At 34.5% G+C, this 15554-nt stretch overlaps 1 protein-coding gene across 24 annotated transcripts in view; it reads left to right on the top strand.

The window, feature by feature from the left end:
• ZBTB20 (zinc finger and BTB domain containing 20) overlaps positions 1–15554 on the top strand; it is an 816455-nt gene that overhangs the window by 175875 nt on the left and 625026 nt on the right. For 4 of the 24 annotated variants that reach the window (XM_059164028.1, XM_059164024.1, XM_059164030.1 and 1 more), the window contains one exon: positions 6231–6345. The exons of the other annotated variants lie outside the window; for them this stretch is intronic. The gene's annotated coding sequence lies outside the window, so the exon portion shown is untranslated. The remainder of the gene's footprint in view (positions 1–6230; positions 6346–15554) is intronic. 24 annotated transcript variants of the gene reach the window in all.

A 15554-nucleotide genomic window follows, 5' to 3' on the forward strand; every position in this document is an offset into this window, starting at 1 on the left:
AGTGAACTTTTAAAATATCAGAAAGTGATTCTTCTTACTTTTCAAATACATAAAATCTTCAAGGAGTTAAGTTCACCTGTGACCCACAAATCACTAGTTTCCCGTAGTTAGCCAATTATGTATTGCCTACCTATGACCTAATCTAAAGCTAGTTATACTTTGGGTTTGTACTATGTCCTTAGTAACAAATCCGTCCTTTCATTTATTTAAAAACATTTATTAATGCTAACTATGTGTGAAGCATACAGATGAAAATATATAGGGTGTTTACTGTCAAGACACCTATGGGCTCCTGGGATCTCAAATACAAAAGAATTCTGTGAGTATTCATAACTTAAGAAGGTACTAAAAAGGTTACTATGGGAACATAGTAGGTCAAGGGAGAATTCATAAAGATAATACTGGAATGGAGATTTGAAAAGTGAATAGTAGGAGTGTGGTACATGAAGGTGGGCAGGGGTGGCAGTGGTGGGAAAATGGTTGTATTGGAGAACATTCTAGGAAATGTTCTAGAAAACATTCTAGAAAACGTTAACATTCTAGAAAACGTTAACAGTGTACAAGAAAGCCTGGAGAAATATAAAAACCTGACTCATTTAACTGCATCTTTGGGTGGAAATAAGAAGTAAGGTTAGATGGGTAATTTCGGTCAGATTATAAAAAGTCATAAATCCTAAACTAAGGAGATTGAATTTTACCCTGTAACTGTTGGTGAGTCATTGGAAGATGAATGTAAGACAATATATTCACGAGGGTGGAGGTATAAACTATACCACATAATAATCAAATAGATATGGAGGATGGCGGAGGAGTCATGGGTGAGCCAGCTTCCCAGCTTTGATGAATTTTAGTGTCATTTATAAAAATATAGAAAATGCTGTTGGCTATTATTACCCCCTCTCTTTTCCCAACTACACTCAAATTTCACCAGAGATGTTTATCTTTTCCATTTCCATTTCCTCACCAATATATTCACCAGATCACCTTGTCTGTATCAGAGATCTTTATCACTTTACCAAACTCTTATTGAGATCTCTTTGGACGGTTGATCTTGCTGCTCACTTCCTTCTTTTTGAAATGCTTTTTCTGGCCTTATTTTCCATGGCATCATGCCCTCCTGATTTTTTTTCCTATGCCTTTATTATTCCCTGATATCTCCTTTGTAGGCATATTCTCCCATATCCAGCTGTTATACGCTGGTAATCTTCAAGGTTAGATTCAAAGCACTTCTGTCGATGCCCAGCATTTTAGGTATCTTTGTAGCCACAACACATTGAGATGTTTAAAGCCTTTTTTTGTAGGACCATATTACAAAGGTTATTTTTAAGTACCTACTCTTCTATTCCTTATTATAAGTGATGTACAATATTCAACACATGCTGTAGGGGAACTTATATGGTAACTTTGGTTTTAATTATACATTCTATAAAATCTTCCTGTTTTAACCTTAAGCAATGATTAATCCTCCTTGAATCTTAGTTTCTTAATCAGTATTATATGGGCAGCCATCCTAGCTCTTTAGATTTCATGATGCTGTGGTTGGTATTTTATAACTTGAAAAGGATAGTGAACTCTAAAGGATGTTCAGATGACACTTTGAATTCCATAGTCAAAGTTTATAAAATGTTCAACTGCCTTTTCCACATCTACATTTTACTTATTGTTTACTTTATTTAAGATAATTCCATGCTTATGTAAATACATATTCTGAATTTCATGTTTACTTAAAAACTCAGTTTTTTTTTTTAAGATTTTATTTATTTATTTGTCAGAGAGAGATCACAAGTAGACAGAGAGAGAGGCAGAGAGAGAGAGGGAAGCAGGCTCCCCGCTGGGCAGAGAGCCCGATGCCGGACTCGATCCCAGGACCCTGAGATCATGACCTGAGCCGAAGGCAGCAGCTTAACCCACTGAGCCACCCAGGCACCCTCTTAGACAGTTTTTGCCATGACATTTATCAAAAGCTTTTTGACAATCTGAATAGATTGCGTATTCTGGTTACTGCACTTACAGATGCTTATTTAACCTCACAGGAAGCCCAGATATAAGATGTTCAATTAACCGCCTGGGGCTTAGGCTTTTGGGTGATCTTACCCTTTTATACATATTTTCCTTGTCTGTCTTTGGTTACCAATGTTGCTTTTATACTTGCTTTTTGTGACTGATTCACATTGCCAGTGTTTTTCAGTACTTTGAAAATGGCCACTTTGAGGGCAGGTTAAGTTACATATTCAGGGCACAGTATTATCCTTGCTCAGTGCCCATTTGATGCTATTGATTTATCTACATCTAGCTTATTCATTAATTTTAGAATGACCTTTGTATTTGTTATTATTTGAATCTAGAATCTCCTAATTTGTGTGCTCAAAATGTATTTGAGGCACGGGAATCTCCTTAATGTTTTCCCACTAGGTATGTGTGTGTTTGGATGTACATACATAGATTTTTTTTGTTATTAATTTAGTAAAACTAATCTTCAAATGTTCCTACTTATTAATAGCTAATTTATTACTTTAGCATGCCAAAAAAAAAAAAAAAACAACCCCAAAACTGAAACAATAACAAAAGAGAGCTTACTTGGTATTGGTATTGGTGTCTCTTGCAAATTTGGCCTCATTTTTCTTATTTGTTTACCTTACCCAACATCTAGCAGGTGTTTTTTTCTCCCTTAGGATAATTTTTATTACACACTCACAATGTGCAGTCTACCTGGATTATCCCCTCAGACCTTCTACTCTGTGGCCTTTTACTCATCTGAGCAATTTTTCCATTTGAAAAATAAATGGTCTTTCCTCTCATATTTCTTTGTTCTTATCATTTAAGCATACAGTGTGATATTCTCCATTTCCATTTTTCTCTTCCTTTGTGCCCAGTTTTTGGTCCTTGACATTTTTATTGTATAAAAAAGTAAATGGTTGAGCGACTTGTGTGATTTTCTGTTGTAAAAATACTACTTTAAGGGTTGCTCTCTATCTCTAACTAATTGTCCATTAGTGCTCTTTAGCGGAAGTAAGAGATCAGTTTATCTTAGGTTCTGGAAGGAAAAGAGCTGAATAATTAAGAGTATTTATGACTTTTAGCTTATGGCCTCTTTAAATTATAGTTACACATAGTTTGGTCCCAAGCTTGCCAGAAATGGGAGTTTGTGAAAAAATTAAGTGCAAGTTTACCATTTCTGCCTACTTTATAAATTCAGATTACTTCTCTTGATATTTTCAAAATGTCATTGCAAACTTAAAAATCTATAGAATAAAGACTTGATTCTGCTCTAAATAAGAAAAGTTCCCCCACTCAAGTTCAAACGTAAGTATTGTGCTGCAGTACGATGCTACCAGCTGATTTAATCTTCATTTAATTTTTTTTTAAATATTTTACTGTTCCTTGATCCTGTGGGTAAAGATAGCAGATGAAGCATTATGAGCTGTTTATCACTGTCCACACAAAGTCAGTCATAGGAAGTAAAAAAATATTACAATATAAATTCTTTAGACTAGAAACCATGGTTCCTCCATGGATCTTTTCTGTAGAAGGTCCACCAAAGAATAAATACTCAGTCACCATAAATTGGTGGTAAAAATTTCTAGTTTCACTTTGAGAGGGAGCTTTTAAAATAACGAATCTTGGTTAGCTTTGGGGAAAATCTCTTTCCTCAGATGGTATATATTGAAAAGCGCAGGTAGTTATGGAGGCATTCAAATAGAGATGAGTGATGTGCATGGAAGTCCATTAATTGCAATGTATGTTGTGTTCCTTTCGTTTTATTTTGCTAATGGATTTAGTATCAGATTGATGGGTGCTTGGAACAGAAGACAATTTGCAGAAGTAGGTAGAGCAGTGTACATATCCCAGCTAAAGGCCTACAAAGCGATCTTAATTGGAGGTCAAACTCTAGATACAAAAGGAGAGGTGGAAACAAATGCTTCTCATCATGCATGAATTGAACTAGTAACCTTTTGTTTTTGGATTCATATTTTTTTACAGAGGGTAACATCACCTCCTAGGTAGCATCTGGAAATGTGTGGCTGGAATCACTACTGTATTTTAGTTGACAGGGTTAAGAGATGACTTTGAGTCCTGTGATATAACAACTGATGACTTAGAAGGGAGACTTGACCAGCTCTCAAAGTCAATAGCATTCTTGTAGGGAAATGCTATTTGGGCAATCAGATAGGTATCCTTTATAGCAGTAGTTTTCAAACATTTTCATAATAACCCACTGAGAGAAATACAATTAAATCATAACCTGGTACACACAGAGACATACAATTGAAACAAAAATATCACAAGACAGTATTTACCCTTTCTATGTGTGACACCGACATATATGTTACATTCTATACTGTTTTATCTCATTTTGCCTTATGCTATTTTTTCCTTTGCCTTAAAGGTCTACAACCCACTATCTTAATTTCAAGACCACTTATGATATAGCCTACAACTTTAAAAACAGTGTTGTAGAGATCTTTACATTTCCTGGTAAGAACAAGACAAAGACATAATGACTGAAGAATTGCCTCTAATATGACTTGGTTTCCTTTTACCCTAAGCAGAGCAATCTGATAATAAATTCATTACCAAAATAAAATTAAAGAATACAACATACATTGCTATTAATGGACTTAATGCATGTCACTCCCCACACATGTGTGACTGTGGTCCAGTTTTGTTTTAGAAGCTGGGCCCATATGCCAACCACCCAGGTGTAAAGCCTAATTGCCACCTTTGCCCTCTGTTACCATGACAATGAGGAAAAAGACCCTGGAAACACTATCTCCGTTCACTCACAGCATTTGGATGTAAAAGCTCAATGTTGCCTCTGTGGTGCATATTAAGAACTATGTGGTATTATGTTAAAATGAACCGGATTCCATGAGATGAGAGTGAAACACTGTTCTTCCTGTTAAAGTGAGTCATCTCTAAATTGTGGGATGGTGACTTGACATATTGGGCCTCTCCCTTGAATGTTGTTGACTGAAACAAATGTTAAGTCAAGTAGCCTGCATGTTTTGGTGCAGTGCCCAATTTACCGTGGTTGTATAAATTCTTGGTTTCTTAGAGTATTATCAGAATATTGGCTTCTCAGAGTGTTTTTAAGGGCATGGTTACTGATGGCAGGCCTGCCATTGCACCTTAATTTTCTTCATGTCCTTCACCTGAAGTGATTACTCCTGTTAAATCTAGTCCACTATCCTCAGCTAAGGGAGGAAAAGGGTAATTGGGGAAAAAACAGCTTTTGTAGTGATTTTAATATGTGTTTCTAGTAAAGGACCATTATTTGGCTGTCCAGAATACCTACCCTGTTCTCTTAAAAGTCAACAGTAAATAAGCAGAACAACATTTAGTCACATAGTGGTGAGTTGAGCATGGGAAGTTTTCTGCTATCATCTTTCTGGTTCATGTACTATTCTCATGAACATTTGTCGTCCTGCTTGACTGAAAAGGCTGGGATGTAGCTTCATCCTTGATTTTGTCGTGTTCATCTAGTGACAAATGTAGAATGGCTTAAGTAATGAATTGGAGATTTATATCTGTAGGACCTGGGTGAGCTCCATGAACAGAGCTCAGGAAACTGTCCTGTTTATTTTGGTCCTCAACCACTTGATACATACATACATATATATGTCTGAGTTTTAGTTAAAGTGTCCAGGTAGATAGCAGGAGGTACAACTATCTTGTTTCTGGCTCTTGCCACTTACGGACTTGCCCAGAAGTCTCTGGAGCTGGAGTTGTCAGAATTCATTCAGTTATGGGGTGGCTCATGCTACTGTACTAGTTACCCTGGGCTGGTGAGGGGATGAATGCTTGATTTCCAAAATCCAGGCAACCATAATAGCAGTAGTACTGGCCCTACCAGCTCTGGTGGGATAGTTGTGTGGGATGAAGTACAGTCCAAGACTCCCACTTGTCAGCCATGATAAACGTGGTTTTCTTCGGAATTGCTATTAGCCTTTCTATAGTAAAGGAACTTTGCAGCAATGGGAGCTTCAGTTGAAGGAACCATTGTTTTCCTTGTTCCCCAGTATTGGAGGTCAAGGTAGAATCTACCCAGCTTCACAAGATGTTGTTCCAGCCAAGACCCAGTATCTATTCCTCTCCTATTTCTCTCAGGGAGTGAATGGCTTCTCATAGTATTTGCTGTTGAGTGTACTTGCAGTGTCATGAATATTATTTTACTTTGAAACAGACTTGTCACTGTTCAGTTTTCACTTTCTCTCATGTTTTTATTGAAGAATGCTGGAACTGGTGCTTCTTAAACCCACTCTTTGCTTGAGTGGATCCATCTTGATTCCATAGTCTCAGCTTAAAAGACATCTCTCCAAAGCAACTTTCTCATATCATTCTAAGGTAAGACCCTCTTGTTAATCCATACTGCAGTAGCATGATTATTTCCTCCTTAATGTATATAGCTCTAGGAAACTGTAAGAGTGTGAGTGTGTGTATATGCATAGGTATCAATAACTGCATTTACATTTAGTGTAACTATTGACTTTTGAATTTATGTCTTATATTTTTTTTCCTGGTTTTTTGTTTTGTTTTGTTTTTTGTTTATTTGGTTTTTGGGTTTTTTTTGTTGTTGTTGTTGTTGTTTTTACTTCTCTTTCCATTCCTCCATTTCCCAATTCCTGCCTTGTTTTGGGTTACTTGAATTTTTTTTTTAGTATTCCATTTTAATTTATCAATTATGCTTTTGACTATATATCTTTATATAGTTTTTTAGGGTTTCTAAGGTTTCCAGTATGCATACTTAAGTTTTCATAGTCTTCTTAGAATCAGTATTTTATCACTGCAAGTTGAATGTAGAAATCTTGCCACCATGTAAGGTCATTTACTGTCCCAATTTTGCATTATTGTTGCATATCATATCTACATAGATTGAAGCCCCTTTAGATAATGTTATATTTTCACTTTTAACTGTTAAACATATTTTAAAGAATTCAAGCAGAGAATAATAGTTCATTATTTTTACTTACATGTTTATCATTTCTGTTACTTTCTCTTTATTCTTGATGTATAAAGTTTCTTTTTAGTATCATTTTCCTTCTGTCTGGAGTACTTCCTTAAGTAATTCGTTTAGAAAAGATCTCCTAGCAACAAATTTTCTTAGTTTTGTTTGCATCTGAGAATCTTTATTTCACTTCATTCTGAAAAGATATTTTTATTGGATATACAGTCTATGTTGAAATTTTCTTCCTCTCAGCACTTTAAAAAAAGGGGTGTCATTTCCTTCTGGCTTCTATAGTTTCTTTCTTTTTTTTTTTTTTAAGATTTATTTTAGAGAGAGAGTTCAGGGGTAGGGAGGAGGGACAAAGGGAGAGGGAGAGAGAAATTCTCAAGCAGACTCCCTGCCTAGTGTGGAGCCACATGCGGCTTGTGGGCTTGCGGGGCTCCATCTCATGACCCTAAGATCATGATCTGAACTGAAATCAGGCACTTAACCAGCAACCACCCAGGCATCCCTGGCTTCTATGGTTTCTGTTGATATCCACTGTCATTTGAATTGTCAGTCCCCTATAGGTGATATGTGATTTCCTCTGGATGCTTCCAAGATATTTTTTTCTTATCTTCAGTTTCCACACTTTAGTGTTCAGATAAATTGAAATGCTGTATTGGGCATGGATTATTTTTGTTTTTATCCTATTTGAGGTTATTACACTTCTAGAATCTTTAGGTTTCTCTATTTCACAAAATTTGGAAGTTTCCAAATATTTTTCAAATATTTTTTTCAGCACTGTACTCTTTAACTCCTTTCTTTCTGATACTCTGACAGGAATGCTAGAATTTTTGTTACTACCCCATAGATCCCTGAGTCTTTTAATTTTTTTTTCTCTTTGTTCTGCATACTAGATAACTTCAGTTGATCTATCCTAAGGTTCAGTGACTCTTTTCTTTGTCATCTTTATTTTGTCATTGAAAGTATCTGTGATCTTTTTGTTGTTTATTTTATATTTCTGTTTCAAGACTGTTCCTTGTTAGAACATTTTTGTAATATCTATCTTAAGGTCTTTATCAGACAGTTTCAACATTGTATCATTTCAGTGTTCATGACTGTTATCTTTTCTCATGTGAATTGAGATTTTCCTGGTTCTTCATATGCCCAGTACTTTTTTTTTACTAGAATCTGGACATTTTAAATATTATGTTATGTATAGTTTAAATAAATTAAATAATTTATATCTGTTATGAAATTTTGAATCTTGGAGACTCATAAATTATACAGAGAATGTTGTTATTTTTGTCTTAGTGGGCAGTTGATCTAATTAGGTTCAGGACAGAAGTTTCAAGCTGTATTTTGTGGTTCCAATGCCAGCTTTATTTTCAGATTTCTCCTGTGTATGTACCAGAGGTTGTCTTGGACCTATGCATGGACCTATGTGTTATTTTTTTTTTCTTAATTTCTTTTGTATGCTGATTAAAATCAGATCCATATATGTGCAGCTTGTGGATAAGCCCAGAATTTAATAGCAATTTTATGGAATTATTTTCCTGAGCCCTTTTCTCTCCATGATATCACTTATTTTTTCAGTTCCCTGCAGCTGCCCTTTTTGGCCCTCCAGCTAGCAAGTGATGGCTTTATTTACTGCACTCTCATGCACATTTCTGTAACTGAGCCCATGTTCAAGGCCAAGTGGTGAGAGGACAAAGAGAGGAAAATAAAAGCAATGGGATTTCACCAGACACTCATGGGACCACACTATTTTTTTAAAGTGCAGAAATTATAAGTATGAATCTAAGTGAGTTTTCATAAAGTGAATATACCCATGTTAGCAGCAGTCAGACCAAGAAGCTAAGCATCACCAGACCACAGAAGTGCCATCTTTTTTTCCCTACTCCCCAAGGGTAACTGCTATCATGACTTTTAATACAATAAATTAGTTTTGGTTCTTTTTGAACAGTACAGAAATAGAATCATGTGGTATATTTTCTTTTGCTTGTGTCTGTGAGATTCATTTCGTTGTTGCATCTGCATGAAGCTATAACTTTTTAAAAAATTTTATTGTTTTATGATAATTCCTGTGTTAGAATATAATAAAATTTATTTTTAAGGCTATTTTATGGTAGATAGAATTTTGGTTGTTTCCAGCTTAGAAGCATTATGGACAGTGGTTTTGCATTTCTATTTAATGTATACTAAATGTATACGTAATTTAGTAAACTAATGTATACTAAAGAATCACATTGCTGATATGCCCATGTTCAGCTTTAGTAGATATTGCCAAATAGTTTCCAAAGTTACTAAACCAGTTTCTTCTCTCAGTATTACTACATGAGAGTTCTGTTTGCTCTAATCCTTGACAACACTTAGTATTACCTGTCTTTTTCATTTTATCTTTTCTGGTATGTGTGACATGGTAGACCATTATGGCATTAGTTTGCATTTCTCTAATGATGAGTGAAATTAAACATCTTTTCATGTATTTATTTTCCAGTTAGATATCCTCTTTTGTAATGTGCATTTTGAAGGTTCATTGCCCATTTTATACTTGGGCTTGTTACTGTTTCTGTTATTGAATTGCTGGTGTTCCTTTATATGGTCTGGATATATGTCTTTGTCAAATACACATATAACTGTCTGAATTTTGTCTTTTCATTGTGTTATAGCTGTCTTTTGATAAACAAAAGTTTTCATTTTAATAAAATTCAAATGGTCAATCTCGTTTTTATAGTCATTTTTTAAATATCCTGTTTTAAAAAGGAAAACCTCTGCCTGCCACAAAATCATGAAGACATTCTCTGTTGTTATCTTCTGAAAACTTTATTGTTTGTCATTAACATTTAGGTCTGAATTTTCCCTGGAAGGTATTTTTTTCTGTTTGTGTTAAGTTTGAGGCTGGGGATTGGGTATACAAGAGTCATTTAATCTAGTTAATTTATCTTTTTAATGTAGATGTCTAATTGATCAACCACCAGTTGTCAAAAGTTGGTTCTTTCTTCAGATACTTTAGCAGTGAATTTATCATAGATCAAGTGCTTACGTAAATAGTGGACACATTTCTGGATGCTCTTTTCTGTTCCATCAGTCTATTTGTCTATCCCTGTACCAATAATACATTGCTCATTAGTGTAGACTTAGAAGAAATATTGTATCTGGTGGTGTAAACACCTTACATATATTCTTCTTTCAGATTGTTTTGGTTATTCTTGGTCCTTTGTGTTTCCATAAACATTTTAGAACCTGCTTGTCAATATCCACAAAATGAAATTTTCTGGGATTTTGATTGAGATTGTGTTTTGGGAAAATTGATATCTAGTTTCTAAATGCATTATATTTTACACTTATTTTAGTCTTCTTTAAATTTCTCTTAGTAATGTTTTAAAGTTTTCTATGTAGAAGACTCTATACATTTGTTGGATCAATTTCTAGTATTTGATTTTATTTTATGCTCTGTAAACTGTGTTTTAAATTTCATTTTCTTAATGTCTGTTTGCTAGTATATAAAAAAACCATTCATATATATATATATATATATATATATATATATATATTTACTTTATAGCTAGGTATTTGCTAAATTCACTTAATTCTTTTAGATTTTGTGGGTTCCCTTAGAGTTTTATTAAAACATTCATCATTTCTGTGAATCATTACAGTTTTGTTTTTACCTTTCCTGTCTGTGTAACTTTTAATTTTCCAGATTTATTTAGATATAATTGACATATAGCATGGCATAAGTTTAAGGGGTACAGTGTGATGGAAATGTGATGGAAAATGATTAACACAGCAGGATTAGTTAACACCTCTGAAACCTTACATAATTACCAATTCTTTTTTGAGGTAAAAGCATTTAAGATTTACTCTCAGCAACTTTCAAGTATATCCCCAGAAGTTATTTATCCCTAGATGTTATCTTTTAACTGAAGTCTGTGTCCTCCATATACCTTTAATTTCTATTTCTTGTTATATTAGCTAGAATCTCTAGTACAATATCAAAGAAAGGCACAATACTTGCACTAGGTTTTTTTGTCCGTTTGTTTTTTCATTAAAAATGCCCCTTATCAAACTAAATAAGTTGGTTTTTTTTTTCTTAATTTCTCAGTTTTCTAAGTTGGCTTTGTGTGTGTGTGTGTGTGTGTGTGTGTGTGTGTGTGTTTAAATCAACACAGGTTTTTGAATTTTATCACATTCTTTTCTGGATATATTGAAATCTTTTTTTTTCACCCTTTAATATGTTAACACTTAAATTAAAATAATTTATTTTTGAATGTTACTCCACTCTTACATTTCTGGAATAAACCCAACTTGATGTTGATGTGTTATCCTTTTTTTCTTTTTAATGCGGAACTGGATTGAGTTTGCTAATATTTTCCTTAAGATGTTTTTGTCTGCATTCAAAAAAAGAGACTGGCATATATATATATATATATATATATATATATATATATATATATAGTCTCAGCTGGTTAAGCACCAGCCTTCTGCTCAGGTTATTATCCTAGGGTCCTGGGATCCAGCCCTAGGTGAGGCTTCCTTTTCAGCCAGGAGTCTGCTTCTCCCTCTCCCTCTGCCTTGCCCCATTTGTGCTCTCTCCCATGTACTCTCTCTCTCTCAAATAATTAAATAAAACCTTTTAAAAAAGATAAATAATATAGATATTATGTTCTTGTTATGTTTTGGTTGCAGAGTTATAGTATTCTCACAAAACAAGTGAGAAAAAAAGTATTCCTCTTTTTCTACCCTTGGGAAAATACATGTATGATTGGTACTATTCTTTCAGGAAGAATTTATCTGTAAAGCTATTTGGGCCAGAAGTTTTCCGTATGGAAAGATCTTAAATATTTTAGTTTCCTTCTTTGTGAAAAGATTTTGAATTAAATATGCAGCTTTTTTGTGTGTCCATTTTCATAAAATGTATTTTTCAAAAGATTTATCCATTTCTTCTAATTTTCAAATTCATTTTCATTATTATCTTTGTAATAATCTCCTTTTCATCTGGGTTTCAAATTTTTGAAATTTGACATTACAGACTTTGTAATGTCTGTAGATCCATAGGAATGCCTCATTTTTCATTCCTGTCAAGGTTATTTGTGCCTGTTTCTCTTTGCTTTAAAATCCAGATTTCTAGAGGATGATTTTATTTGTCATTCTAAAAAGGAATTTTTAGATTTCTTCTTTATATATTGCTTTATTTCAAAATACTTGGGGTATTTTTTGATTAACATTTTGTTATTAATTTTGAGTTTATGGTCAGAAAACTTATGCTAAATGTTCTAAATACTTTGAAATTTATTCAGACTTCTTTTCTGAACCAGGGCAATTTTAGTAAATGTTCTGTATACACCTGAAAATAGTGTGTATTTTGTAGTTTTTGGATGTAGGGCTCTCTACATATCAATTAGATTAAATTTGTTAAATATTGGTCCTCAAAACTTTTATTTCTCTGTTAAAATTTTAAACCCTGTATTTTATCATTTCCTGATATTTATCATTTAAAATTTACTAATATGATTGTGAATTTGGCTATTTCTCCTTTTGTTTTGTCAGTTTTTGCTCTTGAAGGCTGTATTATTAGTTGTGTACTAATTTAGAATTGTGATCCATTTTATTAGATTAACTAGAATTTCTTATCACTACTAAATTCTTTTCCTCTACTATATCTTGATTAGGTATAGATTCTACTTAGACTGAAGTTATAATATATAGTTATATTTATATTATAATATTGATTGGATTGTTTGTTCCTGGGGTATTGAGTTTGATAAGTTCTTTATAGATTTTGGATAATAGCCCTTTATCTGATATGTCATTTGCAAATATCTTCTCCCATTCTGTAAATTGTCTTTTGGTTTTGTTCACTGTTTTGCTGCGCAAAAGCTTTTATCTTGATGAAGTCCCAGTATTTCAATTTTGCCCTTGCTTCCCTTGCCTTTGGTGATGTTTCTAGGAAGAAGTTGCTGCAGCTGAGGTCAAAGAGGTTGCTGCCTGTGTTCTCCTCAGGATTTTGATGGATTCCTGTCTCACACTGAGGTCTTTCCTCCATTTTGAGTCTATTCTCGTGTGTGGTGTAAGCAATGGTCCAATTTCATTCTTCTGCATGTGACTATCCAATTTTCCCAGCACCATTTGTTGAAGAGACTGTCTTTCTTCCATTGGACATTCTTTCCTGCTTTGTCGAAGATTAGTTGACCATAGAGTTGAGGGTCCATTTCTGGGCTCTCTATTCTGTTCCATTGATCTACCTGTCTGTTTTTGTGCCAGTACCATACTGTCTTGAAGATGATAGCTTTGTAATAGAGCTTGAAGTTTGGAATTGGGATGCCACCAACTTTGGTTTTCTTTTTCAACATTCCTCTGGCTAATTGGGGTCTTTTCTCTTCCATATAAATTTTGGGATTATGTGTTCCATTTCTTCGAATAAAATTGATGGTATTTTGATAGGTATTGCATTAAATGTATAGATAGCTTTAGATAGCATAGACATTTTCACAGTATTTGTTCTTCCAATCCTTGAGCCTGGAACATTTCTCCATTTCTTTGTGTCTTCCTCAATTTCCTTCATGAGTACTTTGTAGTTTTGCAAGTACAGATTCTTTGCCTCTTGGTTAGGTTTATTCCTAGGTAGCTAATGGTCTTGGGTGCAATTGTTAATGAGATCGACTCCTTAGTTTCTCTTTCTCTGTCTTGCTGTTGGTGTATAGAAATGCAACTGATTTCTGTGCATTGATTTTATATCCTGATACTTTGCTGAATTCCTGTATGAGTTCTAGCAGTTTTGCAGTGGGGTCTTTTGGGTTTTCCACATAAAGTATCATATCATCTGCAAAGAGTGAGAGTTTGACTACTTCTTTGCTGATTCAGATGCCTCTTATTTCTTTTTGTTGTCTTATTGCTGAGGCTAGGACTTCTAGTACTATGTTGAATAGCAGTGCTGACAGTGGACAGCCCTGCCGTATTCCTGACTTTAGGGGAAGAGTTCTCAGCTTTTCCCCATTGAGAATGATATTTGCTCTGGGTAGGCACCTTCTGTGCCTACACTTTGGAGGGTTTTGATCGAGAAAGGATGCTGTATTTTGTCAAATGCTTTTCCAGCATCTGTTGAGAGTATCATATGATTCTTGTTCTTTCTTTTATTAATGTATTGTATCCCATTGATTGATTTGTGGATGTTGAACCATCCTTGCAGCCCAGGAATAAATCCCACTTGGTCATGGTGAATATTCCCTTTAATGTCCTCTTGGATCCTGTTTGCTAGTATTTTGGTGAGAATTTTTGCATCTCTGTTCACCAGGGATATTGATCTGTAGTTCTCCTTTTTGATGGGGTCTTTGTCTGGATTTGGGATTAAGGTAATGCTGGCCTGATCAAATGAGTTTGGAAGTTTTCCTTTCATTTCTATTTTCTGGAACAGTTTCAGGAGAGTAGATATTGATTCTTCTTTAAATGTTTGTTTTAATTCCCCTGGGAAGCATCTGGCTCTGGGCTCTTGTTTGTTGGGAGATTTTTGATGACTGTTTCAATCTCCTTACTGGTTATGGGTCTGTTCAGGTTTTCTCTTTCTTCCTGGTTCAGTTATGGTAGCTTGTGTCTCTAGGAATGCATCCATTTCTTCCAGATTGTCAAATTTCTGGTGTATAGTTGCTCATAAAATGTTCTTAAAATAGTTTCTACTTCTTTGGTGTTGGTTGTGATCTCTCCTCTTTCATTCATGATTTCATGATTTTATTAATTTGGGTCCTTTCTCTTTTCTTTTTGGTAAGTCTGGCCAGGGGTTTATCAATCTTATTAATTCTTTCAAAGAACCAGTTCCTAGGTTTTTTGATTTGTTCTAACTGTGGTTTTTTGTTTTGTTTTATTTTGTTTTTTTTCCTTGTGGTTGCTATTTCATTGATTTCTGCTCTGCTCTTTATTATTTCTCTTCTCCTGCTGGGTTTAGGTTTTCTTTGCTCCTTTCTCCAGCTCCCTTAGGTGTGAGGTCAGTTTGTATAGTTGAGACCTTTTATTGTTTCTTGAGAAAGGTTCGTACTACTATATACTTTCCTTTTTGGACCGCCTTGGTTGTGTCCCAAAGATTTTGAACAGTTGTATTTTCATTTTCATTTGTTTCCATGAATTTTTTTAAATTCTTCTTTAATTTCCTGGTTGACCCATTCATTCTTTTAGGATGCTCTTTTGCCTCCATGTATTTGAGTTCTTTCCAGCTTTCCTCTTGTGTGGAGTTGTACTTTCAAAGCATTGTGGTCTGAATATGTGAAGGGAATGATTCCAATCTTTTGGGACCGGTTGAGACCTAATTTGTGACCCAGGATGTGATCTATTCTAGAGAATATTCCATGTGCACTAGAGAAGAATGTGTATTCTATTCATTTGGCATGGAATGTTCTGAATTTATCTGTGGTGTCTGTGTGGTCGAGTGTGTCATTTAAAGCCTTTATTTCCTTGTGGATCTTATGCTTGGATGATCTGTCCATTTCAGTGAGGGGGTGTTGAAGTCCCCCACTATTACCATATTATTATAGATGTGTTTCTTTGATGTTGTTACTAATCAGTTTATAAAATTGGCCGCTCCCATGGTAGAGGCATAGATATTTAAAATTGTAATATCTTCTTGTTTGATGGA

This window comes from Mustela lutreola, chromosome 2 (genome assembly GCF_030435805.1).
Source record: "Mustela lutreola isolate mMusLut2 chromosome 2, mMusLut2.pri, whole genome shotgun sequence".
In the NCBI taxonomy this organism is placed as follows: Eukaryota; Metazoa; Chordata; class Mammalia; order Carnivora; family Mustelidae; genus Mustela; species Mustela lutreola.